At 47.8% G+C, this 23,347-nt stretch overlaps 1 long non-coding RNA gene and 1 pseudogene across 1 annotated transcript; both read right to left on the bottom strand.

Annotated features, from left to right (window-relative positions):
* Positions 1–7,827: 7,827 nt before the first annotated feature.
* On the bottom strand, positions 7,828–14,002 carry LOC134737415 (uncharacterized). Its single transcript, XR_010122317.1, has 2 exons — positions 12,939–14,002; positions 7,828–7,893 (listed from the first exon to the last, which is right to left on the bottom strand). It is a non-coding gene; the product is annotated as an uncharacterized lncRNA (long non-coding RNA).
* Positions 14,003–18,323: 4,321 nt separating this feature from the next.
* Positions 18,324–20,880, bottom strand: LOC129488571 (endogenous retrovirus group 3 member 1 Env polyprotein-like; annotated as a pseudogene).
* Between the last annotated feature and the right edge of the window lie 2,467 nt (positions 20,881–23,347).

Here is a 23,347-nt window from a genome sequence, read left to right as displayed (position 1 = left end):
AGAGACTGCAGAGACTACAATTCCCTCAGGGAATGTGGCTGTGGGATGACAGTAGGGACACAGCTGAAGAGGTTCGTGGGGTTGAAGGAGTTTCTTGTTTTTGTTTGTTTTCAACATGTAAAAGACTTAAGCCCATTTAAAGGGCCATGGAGCTAGGTGCCGTGGCTCAGGCCTGCAATCCCAGCACTTTGGGGGGCTGAGGTGGGCGGATCACATAAGGTCAGGAGTTCGAAACCAGCCTGGCCAGCATGGTGAAACCCCGTCTCCACTAAAAATACAAAAACTAGCCGGGCGTGTTGGCGGGCGCCTGTAATCACAGCTACTTGGGAGGCTGAGGTATGAGAATCACTTGAACCTGGGAGGCGAAGGTTGCAGTGAGCTGAGATGACACCACTGCACTCCATCCTGGGCAACAGAGACCCCGTCTCAAAAAAGAAAAAGAAAGGAAGGAAGGAAGGAAGGAAAGGAAGGAAGGAAAGGAAAGAAGGAAGGAAGGAAGGAAGGAAGGAAGGAAGGAAAGAAAGAAAGAAAGAAAGAAAGAAAGAAAGAAAGAAAGAAAGAAAGAAAGAAAGGGCTATGGAGAAGGATTAATGGAGCAATGGATGTTGACCACAGAAGAGAGACAGTGGTCCTAAGGGCTTGGGAAAGGTGGGCTCTGAGACTCAGGTGGAGGCAAGCAGGGGATGGGTCTTTTGTTTTTAAACTGGAGGTGTTCTTCCCGCGAGTCCTTCCACGTGCTCTTTGAATTAAAAGGCAAGGTCAGCTGAGAAACAGAGGGGAGATGTCAGAGTCCGAGGTGTGAGAAGTGCAGAGGTCTCAAATGTGCCCAGGAAACATGGAATTAGACCCAAGTCCACACGAGAATTCAGTACGTAAAAAATTTGGCACTTCCACTTGGTGTTGGCGCAACTGGATTACCATCTGCCTAGAGGAAAAATTATATTAATATCTTTTTTTTCTTTGAGACAGGGTCTCACTCTGTCACCCAGGCTGGAGTGCAGTGGTGTGATCATGGCTCACTGCTCCCAGGTTCAGGTGATACTCCTGTCAGTCTCTGAGTAGCTAGGACCACAGGCACACACCACCATGCCTGGCTAATATTTTTAGATTATTATTTGTAGAAATGGGGTCTCACTATGTTGCTCAGGCTGATCTTGTGCTCCTGGAATCAAGTGATCATCCTGCCTTGGCCTCCAAAAGTGCTGAGATTACAGGCATGAGCCACCACACCCAGCAATACCTCATGTCTTATATTAAAATAAATTTCAGGTGGAGCAAATATGTTAGTGTAAAAAGTGAAATATGAGAGAGTACTAGAAGAAAATATGGAAAATTTATTTTATAACTCAAAGTTGGAAAGAGCTTTTTTAATTTAATTTTTATTTATTTATTTTTTTTTCTGAGGCAGAGTCTTGCTCTGTCACCCAGAGCTGGAGTGCAATGGCGTGATCTCGGCTCACTGCAACCTCTGCCTCCCAGGATCAAGCAATTCTCCTGCCTCAGCCTCCCTAGTAGCTGAGATTACAGGCACACATCACCAGGCCCGGCTAATTTTTGTATTTTTAGTAGAGAGGGGGTTTCACCATGTTGGCCAGGCTGAACTCAAACTCCTGACCTCGTGACCCACCCGCCTCGGCCTCGGCCTCGGCCTCCCAAAGTGCTGGGATTACAGGTGTGAGCCACCACATCCAGTCTTATTTTTAATTTTTAAATTTTCAGTGCTTTTTGGGTAGGAGAGAACTTTCTAAGAATAACGACATAGTACCTAGAAGCCATTAAGGAAAAGATGGAAAATTTACATTAAAATATCACTGTATCATAGATAAATTATGAACAAAGTCAAAAGATAGATGACAAATGGAAAAACATTTTCAATGCATATCAGATAAATGTCTTTAATGAACCCCTTCTACAAATCAATAAGTAAAAGTCAATCCCATTTTAGTAGGTGTAGCAATGGAAAAAAAGACAAAAGACTAAGACAAATAAGCCAATAGAAAAATAGACAAAGGATATGAACCAACCTTGAAGCAGGCTCACCGTGCGCTGCTTACCAACTTGTCGGCATCCGGTGAGATGGAACACACTCACGTGCACCTAGTTACACGATGAGGATTTATTACAGATTGGCAGCAAACGGCAATAGAGGCCTAGGATTCATTCAGAGCCAGTTCCCCAGGCTCAGGCCAGCTGCCCAGGGCTGATGGAATCTTGACTTCATGCGTCCCACCTGCACCATGGCTGAAGAACCCTGAAAAGCAGCCTTCCCTGAGCTGTATGCTCTGTGAGTGGCTGAGCTGCAGTGTTGAAGGACACCCTGTTTCTTTTCTTTTCTTTTTTTTTTTTTTTTTTTTGAGACAGAGTCTCGCTCTTGTTGCCCAGGCTGGAGTGCAGTGGTGCGATCTTGGGTCACTACAACCTCCGCCTCCTGGGTTTAAGCGATTCTTCTGCCTCAGCCTCCTGAGTAGTTGGGATTACAGGCACCTGCCACCATGCCTGGCTAATTTTTTGTATTTTTGGTAGAGATGGGGTTTCACCATGTTGGCTAGACTAGTCTTAAACTCCTGACCTCAGGTGATCTGCCTGCCTTGGCCTCCCAAAGTGCTGGGATTACAGGCATGAGCCACTGCGTCTGGCCAGGACACCCTATTTCTAAGGGGGAACTGGAACAGAGCCTGAGCAGTTCTGGCCAGCTCCCCCTTATCTCAAAATGTTGCATTTCTAGCACATTCTACAGTTATTTTTCAGAACTACAAGCAAGAAAGATGGGAGAACCGGGTTGGTTTAAGGTCACCTGGAGAATCGTCCTGTACAAATCTTTCTCAGGAAAGGAAATATGAATTATTCAAACACATGAAAAGATGTTAATGTCACTCAGAGTAGGAGAAATGCAAATTAAAACAACACTATGTGCATTTTCTTACCTGTTAGATTGATGATGATCACTAGGTTTGCTGACACGTTTCATATACCTGCTGTTTGGGACAATTTCTAGGGAGGGTGAGTTGGAAATAGCTAGTTTATCTGTTATGTACTGAGTTGCGTTCCCTCAAAATTCACATGCTGAAGTCCTAACCTCCAGTACCTCAGAATGTGACTGTATTTGGAGACAAGGTCTTTAAAGAGGGAATTAAGTTAAAATGAGATTGTTAGGGTGGGGCCCTAATCCAATATGACAGATGTCTTTGTAAGAAGAGGAAATTTGGACACATACAGGCATAGAGTGAAACCAACTCTGCCAACATCTTAATCTCAGACTTCAGCCTCAGACTGTGAGGAAATACATTTTCTGTTGTTTAAGCCACCCAGTCTGTGGTTCTCTGTTATGGCAGCCCTAGCAAACTAATACACCATCAACCTTGAAACTGACCTGGAAATTTGACTTCTAGTAACTTATACTACAGATAGACTGGCATGTGTTCCTGGCATGTGCAGGATATGCAAGGGTATTGTTTGTAGCAGTCAGGGTTCAATTAAGAAAACAGAAGCCACTCTAGGTATTTGGAGTAGAAAGAGAATCACTGGAAGGGCTGGGAGAGGAAAGGCCAGGAAGGTTCTAGAAGTTAGGAGATGGCAGGGAAGTCATCACCAGTGATCCTCAGTGCTCGCAGGGCCAAAGCACACAACGCCCAGGGGGACACCTGGAGCTGCTGGAAGCTGTCACCAAGGATCTCAGGCTGGTCTCGAACTCCTGACCTCAAGTGATCTGCCAGCCTCGGCCTCCCAAAGTGCTGGGATTATAGGTGTGAGCCACTGTGCCTGGCCGGATCTCAGCTGCTTATAGCACTGTAGTGGGGGTCATGCAGGGTGATGCCTGGAAGCCGAGGAAAGGAGTCTGCCATGAGTTTTGCTGCCTACCCATAGCAGCTGCTGGAGACCAATGGCTTCTGCTTCCTTCATGGGCAGAATTCAGCCTAGGACATACTGGAAAGGGGCTCTGGAAAGGCAGGGAGATGTAGAAGGTGACAGGAGTGATGTTACATTAACAAGGATTGATCTGGCACTGTCCATCCACAGGAGCTGGTGAAATACACCATGGTTGGTTCAGACGGAACACCAAGCAGCTTCAAGGGGAATGCAGAAGCTCCATGTGTGCGGGTGCAGAAGGATCTTTCAGAGTCACTTTTAAGTGAAAAAGCAAAATGCAGCAAGCCTGGCATGCTTCATTTTGTGTAAAATATAAAAAGAGGGCCACGGCTCCATCTGTGCTCACATGCCCACGGACCAGCCTGTGGAGCATCCAGAAAGACAGGTGGCAGCAGATGGCACTGTGGTGGCTGGTGGGGCAGGGAGTTGGGGGAAAGAAAAACTTGCCTTCACTATGTTCTCTTTTGTAATTTCATACGACGTGTGTATTACTCTGTTTTCACACTGCTGATAAAGACATACCTGAGACTGGGCAATTTATAAAAGAGAGAGGTTTAATGGACTTACAGTTCCACGTGGCTGGGGAGGCCTCACAATCATGGTGGAAGGTGAAGGGCACATCTCACATGGTGGCAGACAAGAGAGCTTGTGCAGGGAAACTCCCCTTTATAAAACCATCAGATTACGTGAGACTTATTCACTATCACGAGAACAGAATGGGAAAGACCCATCCCCACGATTCAATTACCTCCCATTAAGTCTCTCCCACAACACGTGGGAATTGTGGGAGCTACAATTCAAGATGAGATTTGGGTAGGGGCACAGACAAACTATATTAATGTGCATGTACACATTCAAAAAGTTAAGTAAAATAGTTAAAAAGCAAAGACCAAAAAAAAAAAAAAAAAAAAAAACAAATGAACCTAACCAAAGAGGTAGCGTGGAAACTGGAGGGCACCTCTGTGCACAGAAAAGGGTTTCTGGGCAGGAGGGGGCGCAGCTTGGCTGGAGCCCAGGGATTTCATGGTGACCCCTTCTACAGGGTGTGAATTTTGCTACCTATCCATAGTAGCTGCTGGAGACCAATGGCTTCTGCTTCCTTCATGGGCAGAATTCAGCCTAGGACATACTGGAAAGGGGCTCTGGAAATGCAGGCAGATGTAGAAGGGGATGGGAATGACGTTACATTAACAAGGATTGATCTAGCACTGTCCATTCACAGGGGCTGGTTAAATACACCATGGTTTGTTCAGATGGAACACCAAACAGCTTCAAATGGAATACAGAAGCTCTGCGTTTTCTGCCCGGTGACTCTCAGCAGTGTGGGTGGCCAAATGGGTGGCCCACAGACTCTGAGAAGTTGTGAGGACAGAGCCCTGACCGAGGGACAAAGCAGTCCCTGTCAACCTGGATAACAGCATCCGCCCTCCTAGTTCCCAGAGTGAGAGGAGTGGGGCCAAGAAACAAGCACTTTCAGCAACACCAAGGGCTTCAAAAGTTCTGTCTGGAGCAAGAACAAGAGCCAGCCTGGGACTGGGGTCTCTGTAGGCCACTGCTTTTCCTCCAGCGCCAGTGAGGTGAGGCTGGCACTCAGGCTGGTCAAGGAATGCAGAGGAGGACAAGTCCCCCATTCATCCCCTGAAAAGGGGGCTGTACCTCGCACAGGAGCGTGTCCAGGCTGCTGGGTTGCTGGGGCCCTGTCCTTTCCTTCACCCCCAGATTTCAGTCCAGACGACCCCTTATGAGCTCATGCTCTTTGTCTGCTACCTTTTTTTTTTTTTTTTTTTTTTTTGAGACAAGGTCTTGCTCTATTGCTCAGGCTGGAGTGCAGTGGCACGATTATAGCTCACTATAACTTTGAACTCCTGGGCTCAAGTGATCCTTCCACCTCAACTTGCTGAGTAGCTAGGGCTACAGGGGTGCACCACCGCGCTGGCTAATTTTTGAATTTTCTGTAGAGATGGGGTCTCACGATGTTGCCCAGGCTTGTCTGGAACTCCTGGGCTCAAGGCAGCCTCCCAAAGTGCTGGGATTACAGGGTGAGCCACCGCACCCAACTGCCTGCGACTTCTTGTTTTATGGAGGTCCTTTTGGTTTTTCTTTTTTCCTTTTTGAGACAGGGTCTTGCTCTGTCGTCCAGGCTGGAGTGCAGTGGTGCAAACATGGCTCACTGCAGCCTCCACATCCTGGGCTCAAGCAATCCTCCTGCCTCAGCTTCCCTGATAGCTGGAACCACAGGTGTGCACCACCACGCAGGGCTAATCTTTTAAATTTTTTGTAAAGACGGGTCTCCCAAGCTGGTCTTGAACTCCCAGGTCCAAACAATCCTCCCACCTGGGCCTCCCAAAGTGTTGGGATTACAGGTGTGAGCCATTGTGCCCAGCTACTTCTTGTTTTTTAATTTTAAAACACATAGGTGGAAATTGTTTTGTTTGTGTGTGACTTTAGACACACATTGTTCAATCTAGTACACCTACCATTCTGAGTTACCTGGCTCCTCCTGGCTTTTCTGTTTAAGTTGGCTTATCTTTTCCTGGCTATCTCATTCCTTTATTATTTCACTTCTGTATCTTTTTTTTTTTTTTTTTTTTTTTTTTTGAGACGGAGTCTCTCTCTGTCGCCGAGGCTGGAGTGCAGTGGCGCGATCTTGGCACACTGCAAGCTCTGCCTCCCGGGTTCACGCCATTCTCCTGCCTCAGTCTCCCGAGTAGCTGGGACTACAGGCGCCCAGACCACGCCTAGCTAATTTTTTTTGTATTTTTTTAGTAGAGACGTGGTTTCACCATGTTAGCCAAGACGGTCTCGATCTCCTGACTCATGATCCACCCGCCTCGGCCTCCCAAAGTGCTGGGATTACAGGTGTGAGCCACCGCGCCCGGCCCACTTTCGTATCTTTTTTTTCCTTGAATTTTGCAGGTCCTTTGGCAATTTCAACCCTTGGGTATTTGAGCTGAGTTATGGTTTATCCTTTTAATTTTTGTGCATCTGGTCTCCTCTGTGCCAAATTACTTACTTCGGTGGAGGATCCTGGGGTGGAGGGAACATGAAGCTTCTCCCTCTGACTCTGCTGCAAGGTTCCCAACCCCAACATCAGAGGGAAGGGCCTGACCCCACAGGTCTTGGGCAGCAGCCACAGTTAGCCCTACCACGCAGCAGGTGCCCTAAGGGAGCCTTCTGGTCCACGGTTGGTCAGCAATGCCCCTGAGCTACTCGGGGGAACCCAGGTGGTCCTAGAAGGGTCAGAGGCACCGGTGGTGGGTGAGCAACAGTAACCTGTGTGCAGAGTCAATGACACTGACGAGAAGGTAGTGGGTGAGGCTCAGCCGTGGAGGGAATCACCCAGGAGACAAACCCCATGGATATTATCACCCAGGATAATTTGAGAAGAGAAGGCCGGATCTGCCCCTGACAGGGAGACCACTGATCAATAGTGAAGCAGGATAGTTCCTTGACCCCTTCTCAGGACTTTGGACAGGGGTGCCTCGTTTACTCAGCCCACTGCTCTCAACTCCTCGTGGGAGGGAGCACACAGCAAACGAGGCGGGAACTGGAGTGCAGGAGTGCTGGAACCAGCCAGCTGTTTCAGTGCGGGCGGGATTCAGACTCCAGTCTCTCAGATCCACCTCATTCCTCCCCTCGTGAATCGGAGCACACAGGTGAGCGGGTGCAGGGGCTGGAGCGAGCGCTTTTGGGCGCCGACAGCAGTGAACTTCGTTCAGGTCCCACGACAGTGTCCAGGCAGGGTGCCTGCGACTCCCGGGGCCCCAGAGGCCATGTTAGAGTGCTCTTTAGCTCTGCTGTCCATGGACGGCTTAAGTGTTAACATCTCTCAGTGGGCCCATGGCTGCCCTCTGCTAGTGAGGGCAAAGGGCCAGTGTGACAGCCTTTTGTTTCCACACTTGTGGCTCCCAAGCTCTTGTCTGTCATCCAGGAAAAATGAGGTCACACGAACGAATTGAAGGAGAGCAAATGTGGGAGATTTTATTGTCAATGAAAATGGCTTGGTTGGGGCACCGTGGCTCACACCTGTGGAAAAAAAAAAGAAACCCCATCTCCACTAAAAATACAAAAATTAGCTGGGTGTGGTGGCGTGTGCCTGTAGTCCTAGCTACTCGGGAGGCTGAGGCAGGAGAATTGCTTAAACCCGGGAGACAGAGGTTGCAGTGAGCCAAAAATACAAAAATTAGCTGGGCCTGGAGGGCATGTGTCACTGCACCCCAGCCTGGGCGACAGAGTGAAATTCTGTCTCAAAAAAAAAAAAAGGCTTTCAGCGGGAAGGAGAGCTGTTAAGGGGATGGAAGGTAGATAATCTTCCCCTGAAGTCCAGCCATCTTTGGCAGATTCTTTCTTTTTTTTTTTTTTTTTTTTTTTTTCCTGCCTCATGTCCCTATCAGTAGGATTTAGGAACAAATGAGGAGCCAAGTACCTGAAAGCTATGAAACCAGGATAGCAAGGCGGCTTCTGGCTACAATGCAGTTTGTGGGAATCAGGGGTAATTTAGCTGTGCTCTATTTGCTGGGTTTGGGATTAGTGTTATATTAATTTCATACAATGAATTGGAGAGCTTGTCATTTTTTGCCATGGCAAAAATGGGCTCATAGGCTAGAACTAGTTGTTTCTTGGGAGTGTGAAAGAACTTACTGCCTGAAAGAACTTACTGCCCAAATGGTCTCTAGAGACGCTGGGAAGGTGATTGATAACTCTTTCCAATTGTTCCTGGATTATGGGAGCATATGGGTTTTCTTTATTTTTAAAGACAGGGTCTGGCTCTGTTGCACAGGCTGGAGTGCAGTGGGACGGTCACAGCTTACTGCAGCTTTGAATGCCTGGGCTCCAGTGAGCCTCCTACCTTAGCCTCCCTAATAGATGGGAGTACACCATGTGCCACACCTGGCTTCCTTTCTTTTTGACTCTATTCCTTTTGTTTATTTGAACCATACTTTTCCTTTTTTTTGAGACAGAGTCTCACTATGTCACCCAGGCTGGAGTACAGTGGCACAATCTCGGCTCACTGCAACCTCCACCTCCTGGGTTTAAGCAATTCTCCTGCCTCAGCCTCCCAGGTAGCTGAGACTACAGGTGCATCCTACAATGCCTGGCTAATATTTGTATTTTTAGTAGAGATGGGGTTTTTCCATGTTGCCCAGGCTGCATACTTTTCAATAAGATTTAAAATCTACTCATGGCAAGGTGTGGTATCACATGCCTGTAGTCCTAGCTTCTCAGGAGGCTGAGGCAAGAGGATTGCTTGAGCCCAGGAGGTCAAGGCTACAGTGTGCTATGATCGCTCCTCTGCCCTCCAGCCTGGTTGACAGAGCAGGACTCTGTCTGTAAAAGAAAAATTAATTTAAAAAATAAAAAATTAAAAATCTATTCATATATGAATTATAATTCTTATACTTTTACACTTTAAATTGCATTTAATTAACTTGTTAATTACATTTGTCTTTCATTAAATTTGGCATAGGTTTAGCTATTTTAATGCTTTTTTAAAAAAATAATCGAGGCCGAGCGTGGTAGCTCACGCCTGTAATCCCAGCACTTTGGGAGGCCGAGGTGGGCGGATCACGAGGTCAGGAGATCAAGACCATCCTAGCTAACACGGTGAAACCCCATCTCTACTAAAAATACAAAAAAAATTAGCCGGGTGCGGTGGCGGGTGCCTGTAGTCCCAGCTACTCAGGAGGCTGAGGGAGGAGATAGGCATGAACCCGGGAGGTGGAGCTTGCAGTGAGCCGAGATAGCACCATTGCACTCCAGCCTGGGCGACAGAGCAAGACTCCGCCTCAAAAAAAACCAAAAAAACAAAAAAAAAAACAAAAAACAAAACAAAAAAAACAAAAAAAACAAAAAAAACCAAAAAAATAATCGACTTGGATTTATTTATCTACTCCTTTCAAATTCATTAAGTTAGACTCACATCTCTCTTATGTCTTTATTTCTTTTCCGGGCTGGGTGCGGTGGCTCACACCTGTAATCCTAGCACTTTGGGAGGCTGAGGTGGGCAGATCACCTGAGGTCAGGAGTACAAGACCAGCCTGGCCAACACGGCAAAACCTCGTCTCTACTAAAAATACAAAAATTGGCTGAGTGTGTTGGCAGGTGCCTGTAATCCCAGCTACTCAGGAGGCTGAGACAGGGGAATCACTTGAACCCAGGAGGTGGAGGACGTTGCAGTGAGCCAAGATCACACCACTGCACTCCAGCTTGGGCGACAGAGCAAGACTCTGTCTCAAAATAAATAAATAAATAAAGTTCTTTTCTGGCCCAGCATGCTGGCTCGTATCTGTAGTCTCAGCACTTTGGGAGGCTGAGGTGGAAGGATGCATTGAGCCCAGGAGATTGAGACCAGCCTGGGCAACATCGCGAAACCCTATCTCTACCAACAATACAAAAATTAGCTGGGCCTGGAGGGCATGCCTATAGTCCCAGCTACTTGGGAGGCTGAGGTGGGAGGATCACTTGAGCCTGGAAGGCAGAGGCTGCAGTGAGCCAAGATGGAGCCACTGCACTCCAGCCTGGGCAACAGAGCAAGACCCTGTTTCAAAAAAATAAATAAATAAAAATAAAATTCTTTTCATGCAATGTTGAGTTGAAACATTATTTCACTTGTTTTTACTTTTTTTTTTTTTTTTTTTACAATAATGAATGCATTTATAGTTGTTAAGTTGGGCAATGTTCAGTAGCTACAGCCTTAAGCCCAAGGCCTGACAAGTAACACCCTTTGAAGTCAAAATGAGATAAACTGACATTATTCCCTTAAATATAATTATGTGGTATTCCCAATTTCAAAACAATGAACCATTATAGTTTTTACTTTCTCTTTGACTCAACAGTTATTTAAGAAACAGGCTAGGATTTTTGTCATTGTTCTCGTTTGGTTTACTTTTGTGGGTAATTTCTGATTTACCATATATTATGGACATAGAGTTTGGCCTGTTTAATTTCTGCCTTGGGGGATACTTGATGTTGTCTTTCCTTCTAATACACATATATGGTAAAGGTTTCATATGCAAAAAGAAGATACAAGCTGTGTGTGGTACAGAATTTGATACAGATCTTTGATTCAAACTACTCATGGTATTGTTTGGGTCTTTGGTGTCTTTGATTTATTTTCATTTTTATTTATTTTTTTTTTTTGAGGGAGTCTTGCTCTGTTGTCCAGGCCAGGCTGGAGTGCAGTGGTGGAATCTTGGCTCACTGCAAACTCTGCCTCCCGGGTTCGAGAGATTCTTCTGCCTTAGCCTCCCAAGGAGCTGGGATTACAGGCGCATGCCACCACACCCGGATAACTTTTGTATTTTCAGTAGAGATGGGGTTTCACCATGTTGGTCAGGTTTGTCTTGAACTCCTGGCCTTAAGTGATCCACCCACTTGGCTTCCCAAAGTACTGGAATTACAGGCGTGAGTCACCCTGCCTGGCCTGATGTCTCTGATTTTGGTAAATTAAATCTCTTCTAGGGCGCGGTGGCTCATGCTTGTAATCCCAGCACTTTGGGAGGCCGAGGCGGGTGGATCACGAGGTCAGGAGATCGAGACCACGGTGAAACCCCGTCTCTACTAAAAATACAAAAAATTAGCCGGGCGTGGTGGCGGGCGCCTGTAGTCCCAGCTACTCGGAGAGGCTGAGGCAGGAGAATGGCATGAACCCGGGAGGCGGAGCTTGCAGTGAGCCGAGATTGCGCCACTGCACTCTAGCCTGGGTGACAGAGCAAGACTCCGTCTCAAAAAAAAAAAAAAAAAAAAAAAAAAAAATCTGTTCTAGGTTGTTAAATAGTATGTTAAAGACTCACTATATTTGTGTTTCTGGCAATATCTCTTTGTACTGCCAACATTTTTCTTTTTTTCTGAATGTTTAGGTGTTTTTCTTTTTAACACAACATCCATTTATTTTGCCATAGTCCCATAGGTCAGGAGACCAGTACTGCATGGCTACGTTCTCTGTCCAAGCTGAAATCAGGGTGTTGGCCGGCTGCATCCCTCCCCTGGAATTTAGGGTCCTCTTCTAAGCTCATTTCTATTACTGGCAGAATTCAGTATGAAGTTCCCATTTCCTTGCTGGCTGCCAGCCAGGGGCTGCTGTTAGCTTCTAGAATTTGCTATGATTCCTTATCACCTTGTCCCTCCATCTTCAGGTCAGCAATGGCATGTGAATTCTGCTTCTAGTCTGACTTCTTCTGCCGCCAGTGGGAGAAAGCTCTCTGCTTTTAAGGTCTCATGGGATTAGATGTGGCTCACCCAGAATATCTCCCTATTTTAAGGCTAATTGTGCCATGTAACCTAAGCTAATTACAGAGGTGACATCTCATCGTGTGCACAGACGGGTTCCAGGGAGCTGGGCAGGACATCTCTGGGGTGCTGGATTTACTGTGCTGCACACTACAGAAGGTACATTTTATCAGACACCCTCTCTTTTCTTTTTCTTTTCTTTTTTTTTTGAGACGGAGTCTCACTCTGTGGCCCAGGCTGGAGTGCAGTGGTGTGATCTCGGCTCACTGCAACCTCCACCTCCCATATTCAAGCAATTCTCATACCTCAGCCTCCCGAGTAACTGGGATTACAGGGATGTGCCACCATGCTGGGCTCATTTTTTCTATTTTTAGTAGAGACAGGGTTTCACCAAGTTGGCCAGATTGGTCTTGAATTCCTGACCTCAAGTGGTCCACCCGCCTCGGCCTCCCAAAATGCTGGGATTACAGGCGTGAGCCACCGCGCCCAGACCCACCTCTATTTTCTAAGTGCTAAACAATATGGCTCCAGAGCATAACTAAAAAGCAGGTTAGTTGCTCATCGCATGCAGAGTCCAACGAACAAGCGCGAGGTCTGGTGTAAGAAAAGTGAATGTATTCCAAAGGTAGCTTGGGGAAGGGACACAACGTGTCCTGCCTTTAAATGTGCTGCTTCACCTTTGGAGCAGAACATGGACACTTTTATAAGGTGGGGGGTGAGGAAGTATGCAAGGCAGGGGTCCCCCTGTTGCCCTGTGTCTTATCTACTGGATAATTGAGTTGGTGCCTTCCCAGGCAGAAATAAATTGTAAAAGTGGCCAAGCGGGAATGCTTTCGACATACCCTCCTGGAGGATGAAGGTCACTTCCAGCTTGCAGAGCAGAAGTTCCAAGGCCACCCCATGGAGGTAAAAGTTCCGTGGCAGGTACGCTTCGGTCTGCAAATCAACTGTCAGCAAATCGACTGTCAGCTCTCAAGGAAAGCTCTGTCTTGGAGCCGTTGAAGAAATTGCCCTGAAGGGAATGTCTAGGGGGAGATGAACGGTTACATTTGCATTTCTGAAGGGCTGAGTAGGAAACAGGAAGGAGGGAAAGGGGAGAGAATAGAAAATGATAATAAAAAAAAGTAATTCATTCCGTTTTTCTTAGAAAAAATGGGAGCATTTGGTTACAAAAGTACATAAAACAAAATCTAGCAAGAAACATTCGACTAGGTCTGCAGGAGCTGAGCTCTCTGAGCTGAGCCTGGCCTCCCTATCAGCGCTTAGCAAATTGCAGGTGGTCTTAGCAAATTGCAGGCAGTCATGGTGGACAGGCAGCTGTTTCCAGATTTGCCTCCGTCCTCTAGACCCTAGCACGTGTTCTGAGTGGTGGCTAATATGCAGCTTTTGCCTTCAGGCCACCTGAGAGCAATCTCAACCTGCCCCTTTCCAGCTAGGCAGCTCCAGTATGGGGAGTGGCTGTTCTATGTTTCTGTCCTGCATCAGCCCCGAGGCAGGCATCCCTGTACTTTCACTTCTGTGAGCCCACAAATCTCCTTGCTGGTTGCAATCAGTTCGAGCAGACCTTCTTTTTTCCTTTTCTTTCTTTTCTTTTTTTTTTTTTTTTTTGAGACAGGGTCTCATTCTGTCACCCAGGCTGGAGTGCATGGGCACTGCAACCTCAACCTCCCAGGATCCTCCCATCTCAGCTCCCCCTGCAACCCTCAGTAGGTGGGACTACAGGTGCTCATGCCACTATGCCTGGCTAATTTTTGTACTTTTTTGTAGAGATGGGGTTTCACCATGTTGCCAGGCTGGTCTCAAACTCCTGAGCTCAAGCGATCCGCCCATCTAGGCCTCTTAAAGTGCTGGGGTTACAGGTGTGAGCCACCAAGCCCAACTAAGCAGAATCTCATGTCACTTGAAACCAAACATATCCTTGCCATCGTTGGCTTTATATATTAAGATTTTATGAAAAATCGGTTATTGTATCATTTGTCTATGAGATCAGATACTAAACAATTAGAACAGCAAACTGTATCCTGCTATCCAAGGCCTTAGTTCTGACCTCACCAGGCCTCTGAGGATGGGCCCCCCGTAGGGATTTCTGAGGTCCTGAAGGGGCTGCACTCACCTCCCTGGCCGGTGAAACAAGACCATTTCTCCTTCCCTGGTAGAGGCCCCTAAGGTGGCCCTGAGGGTCTCGAAGCCCCCTCACTCCCTCCGAGGCTGTCGGGATCTCGCACATTCCTCCTAAGCCTCAGGCCTGAGCTTGGTGGAAAGGCTCGCGGAGGAAAGTCTTCCTTACACAGATGAGCCAGAGAAAGGAACGAGCAGCCCCTGGAATCTCAGTGCCAGGAAGCAATTCCTGTTAACAGCTTGGTGTGGCGCTTTCCAGCATAAATCCGCATAAAAAAGATGCCTTGGGGTACAAGTAATGGAGTTCCAGATTTCACACAACCTGCTCAAATCGTGCAGTCTCCCATCCACCTCAGCGTCACGATGCCCACGGCGGTCAGTTGGGGGCGCTCCCTGCCCTCTCCTGGGATTGCCAGGGCCGGGACTCACCCAGCCCTCCAGCCCGGCCCGCCCCTTGCTCCTCGCGGGGCCCCGCCCCGACCCGCGGCCCTGCAGCCGGCACTGGGGGGTCTACGCCGCCTTACCCCACGCTTCGCCCAGCCCCGCCGGCTGGTCCCGAGGGGAGATGCCCTCGCTCGGGGCGCGCACCGGGTGGCGCCGAGATCCCCACCTCCTCCGCAGGCCCCCGGGATCCAACGATGCCACCCCCACCACACACACAGGGCTCACCCACCCTCGACGGCCGAACGCGTTGTCCCCTGCACAGCCCAGGCGGGTTCCGCGAGGGGCTCTGGGTCTCACTGCGCCCTGGGACGCCCGCGCCCATCCGGCAGCTCCTGGCTGCCCGGCGACGAGGAGCCGCGGGGGGCAGGCGGAGCCCGAGGGGGGCAGCTTCGCCATGGGTGAGGGTAGGGATTCCGTGCATTCCTGTGGGATTCGGCCACCCCGAGGAAAAACAAAGCCAAGGTGATTTGTGATAGGTCACAGGCTGTACGGCAGGGTCAGTCAATCCCAGCCCGGGCCGGTAGTTCCCAACCCGGGTGCTCGCCGGAGTCACCTGGGAGAGATAAAAAATGCCTGGGCTCGCGCCGCACCCACTCACTCATTCGGTTTCATTCTGTCTGGTTGCGATCTGGACTAGATATTTTCTCAAATTCCCGGGGGGCAAAAGCCTCTAAAAGGATTGAGCTCTAAGCTTTGGCTCACTTTGGAAGGGTCTATAGTGAGTATACAATGTATTCCAAGATTCAAGTTTTGTTTTAGAAATATAAGCAAAAATTACATTCTGTTCGATAATGTACCTGTGTTCATTTTCACATAAAGGCAATTGGTAAAAGACAATTTTCAGAAAAAGGTAAATTCATGCCCCTTGTTCAGAAATAAAAAATGAGCATGTGTTAAAGATTTATTTTACTCCTAAGAAGGACAAGGTAGATGTTATATCTGGTTCAAAGGAGACATCAAAAAGCACAAATTTATACGGAGTGAAGGAATTGAATTGCAAACAGCGGCAAACTGGTTTTTCCACCGTGGGGGTGTTGGTGGGGGTGGAAGAGAAGTCAATGGAAGCTTCACCTGACAAGACAGTTTGCAAAGCCCTCAGTACTTGCAACTTAAAAAGAGGTGCAAAATAGCTCAAAGACCATGAATGGGGCTGGAAGCAGACAGGTCTGGCTGTGCTTTAGATAATGTATAGTGTTTCATTGGAACAGAAAAGTTTTTCTTCACAATAGCTTAAATAACCATCTGGAAACATTTATTTCTTACAGCCCTAATAACGCTGGGCTCCCCCAAACACAATTTCAATCGCTCATTGGACATAACATTTTCCTCCTTTTAGACAGAAACAACAAACACAGATTTATGACTAAGTTACTAAGGAAAAAGGATGGGAGGCTGGAGGCTCTTGGGAGACAGTAGGGTATGGGGGTTAGGTGTGCAGGGCACAGAGTTCAAATCGTGCCTGTCACACAATAGCAGTGGGATCCTTCTCTTAAAGCCTTCCATTTCTTACTTTGGACATGGTGTATAACAGGATTCCAGAAGCTTCCCCCTGCTCCTTCCCAGTTTAGGTGCACAGAATAAGTCACCTAGGAACAGGCTTTCTTTGTTAAGAGTAGGATTCTTTGAGTGGTCTCCTTTAGTTATGTAAATGTGACTGACTAGGCACCCATTACCCTGGGGGAAGAGTGGAACTGGACTTTTTGAGGCCTGACAAAGGCTACCCCTTTTCAAGGCCCCTTGGAATGCAGAGCCGGTTGCTGGGGAGGAGGGAACCATTTGCAAAGCCAGGGCCTTTGAGGAGGAAAGAGTTAAGACCCTGGGACTAACTAAAATCTACCGTCTAAAAAGTTGCTTCACCAGGCCAGAGAGAACCTGAGTATGTCTGTGGGATTCCCCCACAGACTGTGTAGCTGACTGGGGGCCATAGGACCCAGCACCCCTGGCATGCTGCTGCTCTTTGGAGAAAGGTCGTTGAGCTTGTGAGGGTGACTGAGAGAAGGGTAACTTTGTTTTGGAAGCATAGGCCCCACCGCAGCCTGTGCAGTGAAGGTAGCCAAGCCTCAGAAGCCACAGGACTGTGCTGGCCCGCTGTTCCACAGCGCCCCTGTGTGGAGAGAGAGGGAATAACTGGAGATGACTGCTCAGACTTTCCAGAGAACCCTCTCTTTGGAGGAGGGAAACCCCTGAGGTTCTTGGACAATTTGAGAGTGGGTTCCAAGTGGTTGATATTGGATTTTTCTGCCGGTAATGGTACATGAGTGATTTGAGCAATCAATGAGAAAAATTAAAAAGTAACCATATTTGTACCCTGAGTTAAAGTCATACTGACTACACGTTAAATGTTTACCAGGGTGCCAGGCATATGAAATGTGCTCCATAAAATGTCAGTTGTTATCATTACCAGGAAGCAAAACTAAATGCCTGATTTTTCCAGAGTGGGGCCCCACTGGAGATGACCAGAATGGGCCAGAGTGCGCCAGAGAGAGGGGCGGAGGTGCCTCAAAACTGCCCTCTGCTCCCTCAGGCTGCCGTGAACCTTTGCTCCTTGTCCCTCTGTGCTCAGGATAAAGTACTCCAGAATCTAGAAGACCTGAGAACCTGCCCTGCCTGCCTCCCAGCCTCCTACCCCTTCTCTCACCCCAGGTCCAGCCCTGAGAGGAGCTCCTTTCCGCTTCAGAATGCATCCATCCCGCTCCCAGCAGCCCTTGGTATATGTGGTTCCCTCTACCTGATCCTTCAGGGAAAGCTGAACCTATAACTGCCTCTGGGCCTCCACCTGGGGCTGGGTCCTGTGGCCCGTCCACCTCCATTTTCTGGGTGTCCCTGGGCTACCCTCTCCCATGCTGAACTGTGAGCCCCAATCCCCTCTCTGCAGCCCAGAGCAGGACCTGGCTTCTGAGGGTGAGGAGGGACAAACAGGGCTGGCATCACAGTCGCAGGCCTCCCTCAGAAGCTCCCGGCACTTGGTTTAATGCTCAATGCTCTGCTGTGGCAATCTTAAATTCTTTTTTTTTTTTTTTTTTGAGACAGTGTCTCGCTCTGTCACCCAGGCTGGAGTGCAGTGATGCGATCACAGCTCACTGTAGCCTCGACCTCCTGGGCTCAAGGGATCCTCCCACCTCAGCCTCCCGAGGCAATCTCTGGCAACCTTGGCCTCAGACAGGTGCATGCCACCACTCTGAGGTAATTTTAAAATTTTTTGTACAAAAAAATTAGCCAGGTGTGGTGGCGGGCACCTGTAGTCCCGGCTACTTGGGAGGCTGAGGCAGGAGAATGACGTGAACCTGGGAGGCAGAGCTTGCAGTGAGCTGAGATTGCACCACTGCACTCCAGCCTGGGCGACAGAGCAAGACTCCATCTCAAAAAAAAAAAAATTTTTTTTTGTAGAGACAGGGGTCTATGGTGCCCAGGCTGGTCCCAAATTCCTGGGCTCAAGCCATCCTCCCACCTCAGCCTCCCAAAGTGTTGGGATTACAGGCGTGAGCCCGGCCTGTAACATTCTTAATACCTTTTTAGAACCAGGGTCCTGTAATTTCATTTTGCACCTGGCTCTGCAAATTATGCAGCCAGCTAGCCAAGACAGAACTGTAGGAAGACCTGTGCTGAGGAGGGAGAAACAGCAGTGTAGCAGGATGAGTCACAGACAAAACTCCTCAGACACTGGATTAAAGAAGGAAGAGGTTTTTATTCAGCTGGGAGCGTCAGCAGGCTCACGTCTTAAGAGCCGAGCTCCCCGAAAAAGAAATTCCTAGCCCTTTTAAGGGCTTACAACTCTAAGGGGTCCACGTGAAAGGGTCATAATAGATCAAGTAAGCGTGAGGAACGTGACTGGGGGCTACACACATCAGCAAACAGAACAAAAAGTTTTACAGTGCTTTCTCATCCAATGTCTGCAATTTACAGATAACACCAGTAGTTTTAGTCAGGGGTTAATATTATTATTATTATTTTAACCACCAGGGCCAGGTGGTGGCGCCAAGGTTGTCTAGCTATTTATCTTACTTCTGTTTCTTTCCAACTTTTTGCTTTCTCCCTTTTCTCCTGTCTTATAAACTAGAGAAAAGGGGAGGTTGGGAGAAGCTGGGAAGGACAACAGGAGAAGTGGTGGTCTCATTCCATATTTCCCCCCTTTGAGAATTTTCAGTTTTTAGTGGGAGTTCTCACTCTTAGCCTCACTTTTTGAGTCTCTTTGTGAGATAGAGTGATAGTGATTCATATAATACACGTGTGCTGAAGTTTTCTGATGAACAAAAGTAGCAACAAAACCTTTTATCCTTTGAAAAAGCAAGGGTAATACACAGGGGAGCAGCAAGCAAGTTCTTATTACTAGTGATACACCTACAGTGAGGGTTTTAAATCCTCCTATAGCTGGAAACCATTTTCCAAATAAAGACTCAGGATCAAACTTGTGCCAAACCTGTACAGGCGTATGTGCCAACTTTGTCATGTCCCCGACTATGTTTTCAACCATCTGTCCTTGATCATCTATTTGTAGGCAGCAATTGGTTAAGTTAAATTTTCCACAAACTCCTCCTTCAGCTGCCAGCAAGTAGTCCAAGGCCAGTCTATTCTGATAGACAGCATTCCTCATTTGGGTTTCCTGCTGAGCTAAAACAGTCAAAGCTCTGTCAGTTTCATTAGTAATTATTTCTAAGACGGCCTGCAACCGTATGATCTGATTGAGCATGTAGATGGGGGTTCGGCATCCCCATGAGCCGTCTTGTGCCCATGTGGCAGGCCCATAATACTGTATGATCCTTTCAGGGGGCCACTCATTGTCTTTCCAGTTTCCTATAACTATGCCTCTCTTTTCTCGAGAGGCGTAGACAGGGAAACCTAGGAGCTCACCCGTTTTTATGGGTAATAAGAAAAAAGATGGCTTAATAGTGCCGATAACACAACTGCCTGCCCATTGATTAGGTAACCGAATGTAGGCTCTGTGCCCACATATTCAGTATAGTCCGGCAGGAGCCGTCCAGTCCTGATGAGATTCTGGATGAGCCCAGCCAGTTTTTAATTTAGAAAATTTACTAAATGGGTTCTTTTCAGTGTGGTTTAGGCCCCACCAAGTAATTGTGTTTGTTGTGCTGTTGTATAACTTCTGTCCTATACACTTAAGCTTTTCTACAGGGATGATAAAGTCTTTCCCTTCTCTAGCTATACAGTATTGTCCAATAATTGAGGTTTTAGGACCCAGAAGTTGCTAGCTTGGGCCTTCTGAACTGGAATTATATCAGGAGCTGGGTCAGTAGGCGCTGACTCTCGGGCTTCCCAAGGCCATCGGTCTCCGATAGCGGTTCCCCCGCATACATAACAAGAAGTAACATAAAGGGAATGAGCTACATTTTCTGCTAATTGGAGAAACAAATTTTTTGTCTTTTTCGTAAGTTCTGGTGCTGGCAGATTCAGCTCCTCATAAAAGGTTTGAAACACCGGTTTGGGAGAGCGCTTGTGGACCTCCCCTCTAACTAAAATGGCAACTTGGGGGTTTAACCCTGTCCCATCGATCCCCAGGGTTACACATTCTCCCTTTTTCCAATGGGGATCTAGGGGATTGGTAATTATTAGTTCTAGTGAGTTACAGTGACCGGCAGCACAGGAGGGGTTGGCTTCCCCCCTCTGAAGATGAACCAGTCCTTTTTGTTCTTTTTCCAAGTAGCCCAAATACATAACACATGGCCAAAAGACACAATTTTCACAAACCCCTGACTCATGACAAACATATTTATTTTCTACTCTGTAGCCCCTTTCCCAGTTAAGAGAACCATATTCTGTTCCTGGCTTGTTACTATTAATGGCTGCACAAGCATCAAATCTTAAAGTTACTTGTTTGGGGGTTCCTTTTTCTTTTGTTCTAGTTATTATTTTACTTGTATCACCTAGGAAAAGGCCAGTTCTAAATCTTATTTCAAAAACAGTGGTTACAGGGGGCTCAGATGGGTTATAACACACATCAGGTTGGTCATTTCCCGGGCTACGTACCTTGTACTGAGTGGCATTATACAATCAAGTTTCTTTTAATGTTCCCATACATTCATAATAACTATAGAACAGAAAGATTGTTTTAATTTGCTGTCTTACCTCAGTGACCTGGTGAATACACTGGGAACAGTCCCCAGTTTGAGTCAGGTCAGTTGAAGCCCTTACTGTATAAGTCCAAAATTTAAGCAAAATGAATCCCACGATGAGCTTCCTCATGCTTTGGCCGTGCGTGAACCAGTCAGCTTCCGGGTGTGACTGGAGCAGGGCTTGTCATCTTCTTTAGGGTCACTCTGCAGGGGTTGTCCGGGCTTGGTCTTGCCTCCCAGGTTTCAGGCGCTGCAGGTTTTACATGGCTGTGGTGGATCCAGGCTGGGATTCCCTCAACCTTCACAGAGGTGGGAGTGGTCAGGATGACAGTCTGGGGTCCTTTCCACCGTGGGCACAAAGAGGCTACATTCCAGTTCTTGATCCTCACCCAATCACCTGGGGAGAAAGGGTGAACTGGGGAGAATAAGCTAACACGGCATCTCTCATTTACCCAGGCTAAGATTGTTTGTGTAATTTTTCCTAAAGCCTGTAGCTGTCGCTGTAACTCAATTTCACCTAACTCTCGGGGAGTGCCTGGAAGTCCCCGCAATATGGGAGGGGGCCTATGATATAATATTTCATAAGGGGACTATCCTGTTCGTTTAGGAGGGGTACATCTAATTTTAAATAATACCATAGGGAGAGCCTCTATCCATTTTAATCCTGTTTCCTGACATACTTTCTCTTAACTATTTTTGATAGTCCGATTCATCCGCTCTACCTTTCCAGAACTCTGAGTCAGCACGGGAATTCCCCAAACCCACCAAGGTGGAAGCTCGCTGGTGTCCTCTGCAATGCATAACTGCCACCTTGTGGGGTTTCCATACTGCTTCTAATAATTGCAAGATTTCTTGTTGATATTTTATGTCCTTTCCCCCAGAGTTCAATAGGCCCTTTTCTTTATATGATGCTTCATGCACTTGAAGGGTTAAAAAGGCATACCGAAAGTCAGTGTAAATGTTTACAGTCTTACCTTCACCGAGTTCTAAGGCCCAAATTAAAGCAATGAGTTCAGCTTTCTGGGCTGAAGTGCCCTGGGGCAACGATCTGGCTTCAACTACAGTGTCCAGGGTTACCGCTGCATACCCTGCACATCTCTCTCCTTGTGGGTTGATGAAGCTGCTCCCGTCCACGTATAGTTCCCAGTCTACTGATGCCCAAGGCTGGTCCCGGAGGTCAGGTCTGCTAGAGTAAACTGAGTCCAACACTTCTACACAGTCATCCTCGACAGGGCTCTCTGATACCGGGAGCAAGGTAGCGGGGTTCAGGGTGTTACAAACTTCAATGGTTATACGGGGATTTTCACAGAGCAAACTTTGGTACTTGATGAGTCTAGCATTTGTTAGCCAATGATGTCCTTTAGTATTTATTAAAGTCACCACAGCATGGGGGGCCTTTATGTTCAGGTTTTGCCCAAGAGTCAGCTTATCTGCTTCTTGTACTAGCAGGGCAGTTGCTGCCAAGGCCCTCAAACACGGGGGCCATCCTTTAGAAACCCCGTCTAGTTGTTTAGAGAGGTAGGCCACCGGCCTTGGCCAGGGCCCCACAGTTTGGGTTAAAACTCTAACTGCCATCTTTTCTCTCTCTGACACATACAATGTAAAAGGCTTCGTCAGATCGGGTAGCCCCAGGGCTGGGGCTGACATAAGTTTTTCCTTTAACTCATGAAAGGCTTGCTGTTGTTGGGATCCCCATTCAAAAGGTTCCCGGTCCCCCCACTTTGTGACCTCATACAAACGCTTGGCTAATACTGCAAAGTTTGGGATCCGCAGTCTGCAAAACCCCACAGCTCCTAAGAATTTTCTCACCTGCCTTCCGGTCTTAGGCTCCGGTAGATTGCAAATGACCTGCTTTTTTCCTGATCCCAGGCTGCACTCCCCGTGTCGGATAGTAAATCCCAAGTAACGTACCTGCCGTCCGCAGATCCGAGCTTTTTTCTTGGACACCTTATATCCACAGTCCTCCAGGTGCTGGAGTAGAGCATCTGTTCCCTTGGCGCACCCCACTGCCGTGGGCTGTCCCAGCAAAATGTCATCAACATACTGGAGCAACACGCAGCCTAGGTCCGTGGTGGGAAACTTCTGGCGGTCTCGAGCCAACGCCTCCCCGAAGATGGTGGGGGAGTTCTTGAACCCCTGGGGAAGCCGGGTCCAAGTGTACTGAGTAGTGACACCTGACTCCGGATCTTCCCACTGAAAGGCAAACAGCTTCTGGCTCTCAGGGGCTAATCTGATGCTAAAGAAAGCATCTTTCAGGTCCAAGCAGGTGAACCAGCTGTCCTCAGCTGGCAGCAACCCCAACAATGTGGACAGGTTAGGTACTGTTGGATGTAAAGTCACTGTAGCCTGATTAACCAAGCGCAAATCCTGTATCGGCCTGTAGTCCTTGGTCCCTGGCTTGGGAACAGGCAGGAGGGGAGTGTTCCATGGAGACTGACAAGGAACTATCATTCCAAAGGTTCTTAGGCACCTGAGATGGACCTGGATACCTTCAAGAGCTTCTCTGGGGACCGGGTACTGTTTTTGCCTAACTGGCTGGGCCCCAGGCTTAACTTCTATAAGTACGGGGGCTTGGTTGACTGCCAACCCTGGAGGGTTGTCTTCCACCCACACTCTTGGCC

Source organism: Symphalangus syndactylus, chromosome 8 (genome assembly GCF_028878055.3).
Source record: "Symphalangus syndactylus isolate Jambi chromosome 8, NHGRI_mSymSyn1-v2.1_pri, whole genome shotgun sequence".
In the NCBI taxonomy this organism is placed as follows: Eukaryota; Metazoa; Chordata; class Mammalia; order Primates; family Hylobatidae; genus Symphalangus; species Symphalangus syndactylus.
Note: the sequence above shows the minus strand (reverse complement) of the source record. Positions and strands in the feature narration are given on the sequence as shown.